The sequence below is a fragment of the Otolemur garnettii genome, unplaced genomic scaffold, assembly GCF_000181295.1.
Source record: "Otolemur garnettii isolate 467f Iridium unplaced genomic scaffold, OtoGar3 scaffold00105, whole genome shotgun sequence".
In the NCBI taxonomy this organism is placed as follows: Eukaryota; Metazoa; Chordata; class Mammalia; order Primates; family Galagidae; genus Otolemur; species Otolemur garnettii.
In genome coordinates, this window is record NW_003852500.1 from 5,124,119 (window position 1) to 5,130,000 (window position 5,882).

The following is a 5,882-nucleotide window of genomic DNA, read 5'->3' on the forward strand; positions in this document are numbered from 1 at the left end:
TGAGCCCAGGAGTTGGAGGTTGCTGTGAGCAGTGAAGCCATGGCACTCTACCCAGGGGGACAGCTTGAGCCTCTGTCTCAAAAAAAAAAAAAAAAGTTTCTAGTTTTAGAACATTTCTGATTTTGGATTTTCAAATTAGGGATGCTCAACTTTTATTACTAATAAGAGTTTAGTAAACATAAAAAAAATTCTCAATCCAAAAGAGAAAAAGATGCAGTGGCTCACACCTGTAATCCTAACACTTTGAGAGGCTGAGGCAGGAAGATCACTTAATGTCATGAGTTCAAGACAAGCCTGAACAAGAGCAAGATCCCATCTCCATCTCTACTAAAAATACAAAAATCAGCCAGGCCTGGTGGCATGTATTTGTAGTCCCAGCTACTTGGGAGAAGGATCATTTGAGCCCAAGAGTTTGACGTTGCAGTGAGCTGTGATGATATCACTCCATTCTAGTTTGGGCAACAGAATGAGACCCAAGAGTGGAAAAGAACGAAAAAAAGAAAAAGAACAGATGAGCAAATAGAAAATAAGCAGGAAAATAATAAATTTGAATCCAAACATTAAAAAATCATATTAAATGAAAATGACCAAAACAATTAAAAAGTTAAATTTTAACATGAAGTTAAAAAAAGCAATACCCAACCCTATACTATCTAAAAGAAACTCACTTTAAATATAAATAGGCTAAAAAAAAGATGTGAAAAGATACATAACATTAAAAAGTGACTGGAGCAGCTACATTAATATCAAAGTAGAGTTCAGAAACAAAAAGAATTACCAAGGATAACGACAGATATTATACAATCATAAAGGGGTCAATTCAACAAGTAGACATAACTATACATTTAATAACACTTCAAAATTTATAAAGCAAAAACCAACAGACTAAAAAGAAAAATAAATAAATCCAAACTCATAGCTGAAGACTTTAATACTGTACTTCACTGATGAAGGTTGTGAGTGCCCCCTGACCTCATTTTCCCATTGGCCCTGAATTTTTATTGAACTATTTTGGATAGACTAGTGAGTCTTAGAATGCACACTTTGCATCTTAACAGACTTCACCGTACAAGTAAACTGCCATTCCTTCCGCTTGTCTTTCCCTTTCCCTTACTCAAATTAAATACAGCCTTTCTCTGTTACGAAGGTTTTCAGCAATGTATTCTCTTGGCCTGTTGTGATAGCTCACACCTATAATCCTAATACTACCACTCTGGGAGGCTGAGGCAGGTGGATCCCTTGAGTTCAGAAGTTCAGAGACCAGGCTAAGCAACAGCAAGACCCGTCCCTCTAGTAAAAACAGAAAAACTAGCCAGGCATTGTGGCAGGCACCTATAGTCCCAGCTACTTGGGAGGCTGAGACAAGCGAATTGCTTGAACTCAAGTATTTGAGGTTGCTGTGAGCTATGACAGCACAGCACTTCTACCCACAGAAACAGAGTCTCATTCTATCTCAAAAAATAAACAAAGTACATTCTCTCCTGCTACCTAATCCCACAATTGCTTTAGAGTTAGATCCTCAGTTAAATTCAGAGCTCACCACTAATGCTTTTATCATGCTTTTTTGTTGCATCTTGGTTAACTGACATTCATCCTCTAATAGAAGCTCCTGGGACAAGAGCCCAGATTCTATTTTTTTTCTTTTTGCAGTTTTTTTTGGCTGGGGGCTGGGTTTGAACCCGCCACCTCTGGCATATGGGGCCAACGCCCTACTCCTTTGAGTCACAGGCACTGCCCAAGAGCCCAGATTCTAGACTATTCAAATTATATTTGCTTTTTTCTTATTAAACAATCAATCACTCTTTAACTTTGTATAAAAGTTAACTTTTGTTTTTGAAATCTAATAACTTCACTAGAATGTATCATGATCATTTTGGGTCCATCTTCCTAAGAGATTGTTTGTCTTTACGTAGATTCAATTGTACCACTTCCCCACCCCCCAAAAAAGTATTCTTGAAATATTTTAAATATTTGTTCTATATCTTGGATTTCCTACTTAGGAAAATGAACTATATATGTAGAATATACGTGAAATATCTTTTATACTATCGTCTTTATGCAATCTTCAAGTTTTATTTAGTTTGGTTTCTTTTTGCTCATCTTCCTCATCTCCTTCTGGATGTAAGTTCAGCAATATCTATTCTTTGAAATTCTTCCAGATTGTAATTTTTTTTTCTCTTCCAATTCTTTTCTGAGTTTGACATTCTACAGTTCTTTTTATTAAATGAATCAAAACACCATACTATTTTCTTAACAACTTTCTGGAACTCTTTTTTTTTTTAAGACAGAGTCTCACTATGTGACCCTCAGTAGAGTACTGTGGCATCATAGCTCACAGCAACCTCAAACTCTTGGACTTAAGTGATTCTTTGCCTCAGCCTGCCAAGTAGCTGGAACTACAGGTGCCTGCCACAATGCCCGGCTACTTTTTTGTTGCAGTTGTCAATGTTGTTTAGCTGGCCTGGGCCAGGTTCACATCCCCTACCCTCAGTGCATGTGACCATAACCACTGTGCTACGGGTGCTGAGCCTTTCTGGAACTCTTGTATCATACAGATAGTAAATTCAATTAGTTCTCCTTTTAAAATTCATGCTTTAATATTTGGTCCCATTATTTATCTACTTTGATCAGTTGGCATTTCTTCATATATTATTTTTTTTCCTGATTTTTTTCATCCTTTTTTTCTTGTAATAGCTTTGTATGTGTTTTGTGCTGGTTCCCTGTTGATTCCTTACCTTCAAAGAATATGAGTTTTTTAAGGAATGAGCTCACCGCATGAGTTTTACTTGGGTAGAACCATATCTTATCTCAGGCTAACAGGAGTGCTCCCTATGAACAAGTGTTTTGCACATGTACTAAACTCATGTTTAGCATGCATCAACCCAGTTCTGCCTTCCTTTTTGCCAGAGTAGCCTTTGCAATGGCTTGCTCTGAAGCCAGGTCACTGGGGTTGGCCCTGTTGCAGCTACAGATCTAGAAACATCAATTGTGAGCTGGGCGCAGTGGCTCAAGCCTGTAATCCCAGCACTTGGGAGGCCTGAGCTCACAGGTTTGAGACCAACCTGAGCCAGATAGAAATCACGTTTCTAAAAATAGCTGGGCATTGTGGCAGGTGCCTATAGTTCCAGCTACTTGGGAGGCTGAGACAAGAGAATTGCTTAAGCCCAGGAGTTTGAGGTTGCTGTGAGCTATGATGCCACAGTCTATAACAAAAGGGTCAACAAAGTGAGAGGCTATCACAAAAAAGAAAAAAAAAAAGAAACATCAATTGTGTATTGACGTAATAGACAAACCGAGGCACCCAAGTGGCTGGACTAGACTCCTGGAAGCTCTGGCTTCCCCAGCAGTGGCCTAGAGAGGCTGATGCAATCTAGCAATGTGAAGGAATTACAACTCTACAGAACAGTCTTTGTCTAATGTGAAAGAGGAATGAAAAGGCAGCAGATATATAACATTACCTTCACCTTTCTAAAAGGTTGTTCTGAGACGTGGTGGTTTACATTAAACCTCTCTGAAGATATCCCGCTAAACTGAGCACTCAGATCTATTTATTACAGAACTATGGCTAGTGAAGTCATCAGCACCTTGTATTTTCCCTTCTTCTTAACCAGTCTTACTCCCTATTTTGGTATTTATATAGCAGGTCTGCACATCCTGACCAATTGTTACTAAGTTTTACTTTAAATTCTATGTTGTAGGAATATCAGCTAAGATAGCATATAAGTTTGTTTCCCTAAACGTAGGTGTCAGTGAAGTTTTTTTCCTCAAACAGAAAGTTTCTTGCTTCTTGCACTGTGATAGAAACAGTGTCACTGAAAAATATGACTGTGTCTGTTTCCACTCTTAATCTACTACCTCTGCTTCACAGAACTGCATCCAAAGGAGCTCCAGCCATCCTGTGTACTACACTTATGTTATTCCACAGAGAGATTTAGGCTTCACACCCAAGAGTAAGTGATTTGTCTCTCAAAAGTACTTTGCAAGTTCCTCTGAGTATCAGAAATGTTTTTGTTTTCCACTTACGCGGCTGGTACACACAAACCCCTCTTAAATTTTTCAGTGATTCTTACAGCTTTTCCATTTGCATTGATTTGGGATTTCAGATATCCTCAAGGGTCATAAGACAGAGTTTGTGTTGCTCATTTACCTTCTCTGGAAGATTTGTAGAGAGAGACAGAGAAGAGAGAGAGAGAGAGAAAATGCCTACTCTACACATCCTTCCTCGAAGAGGTTCACTTTCTCTTTGAATGTGTCTGCACTTGGCTACATATTCTCTTTGTGTCCCTTATCCCCAAACTACTTTTCTTTTTCCTTTGCTGAGTTTTATCACTTTCATGACCTTTTTTTTTTTTTTTTTTTGAGACAGAGTCCCACTTTGTCACCCTTGGAAGAGTCCTGTGGCATCATAGCTCACAGCAACCTCAAACTCTTGGACTTAAGAGATTCTCTTGCCTCAGTCTCCCAAGTAGCTAGGACTACAGGTGCCTGCCACAATGCTCAGCTATTTTTTGGAGATGGGGTCTTGCTCTTGGTCAGGCTTGTATTTTAACTCATGAGCTGAGGCAATCCACCTGCCTTGGCCTCCCATTGCTGAGATTACAGGTGAGAGCGACCCAGTGGCAAGTGTCCAACTACTTTCATGACTTCTGAAAAGTAATGTCCCAGGTGACAGCCTTTAGACGTCTCAGATATGTGTATTCCTATCCCAAAAATCTAAAGAGAGGTTATGTAATTTCTTAGCTTTAGACTTTTTTTTTTCAGGCAAAGTTTACTCTGTTGCCCCAGCTAGAGTGCCATAGAAATTCTTCTACCTCAGACTCCTGAGCAGCTGGGACTACAGATGCCTGTTACCACACTTAATTTTTCTGCTTTTAGTAAAGACAGAATCTCAGTCTTGCTGAGGGTGTTCTCAAATTCTTGAGCTCAAGGGATTCTCCTGCCTCAGCCTCCCAGAGTGCTAGAATTACAGGCATGAGCTACCATACCCAGCCTATACCTTAGCTTGAAATACTAAATACAAAACTGTAAATACTACCATACTAATACTTCCTGAATTAATATCTCCAACCTGGACTTCCCTTGATTTACCAGTCCATCTACCCAAATGCTTATCCACATGTAAACTTGAATATATTATAATCACCTGAAATCTGGATTATATAAACAAAATTGCTAAAAATCACTCCAGAACTATTTCTCCCCATAGTTCCCCATCTTGAAAACTGGTACCCACTTATCCAATTGCTGTAGATGAAATCCTTCAAGTCACTCCTTAAATCTTTCTTTTCTCATATTCCTTATCCAACTCAGAAGGAAATCTTATAGGTCCTACTTTCAAAATATATCTAGAAGCCAACTATTTTTAATGGTCTCCACTACTTCTGGCCAAGTGTAAGCTAGATTGCTTTTTCATAGACTGAAATATTCTGACTGATGTTCCTGCTTTCACACCTCTGTCCCTAATAGTATTTTCTTTGCCTAGTAGCCAGAGAGATCAATTTGGAGGACAAACCACTATATGTTGCTTATTAGGTCAAACCATGCCAATGGCTTCTTATTTTATTCAGAATAAAACCATAGTCCCCATTATAGCTCACGTGACCCTACATGATCTGTGCTTCTACCACCTTTTCAACACTAATGAGCATACCAATGTCTGTGTGTCCTCAAGAACACCAACCAGGGCTGGGCACAGTGGCTCAGGCCTGTAATCCTAACACTCTGGGTGGCCAAGGTGGGTGGACTGCCTGAGCTCATGAGTTTGAGAATAGCCTGAGACAGAGCAAAACTCCATCTCTAAAAATAGTTGGTGGTTGTGGCAGATGCCTATAGTCCCAGCTACTTGGGAGGCTGAGGCAAGGGGATCAGGTGAGCCCAAGAGT

General features: G+C 39.4%; 1 protein-coding gene across 3 annotated transcripts in view; it reads right to left on the bottom strand.

Moving 5' to 3' along the window:
* Positions 1-5,882, bottom strand: part of LOC105887689 (zinc finger protein 33B-like) — a 39,771-nt gene that overhangs the window by 9,410 nt on the left and 24,479 nt on the right. The window lies entirely within an intron of this gene.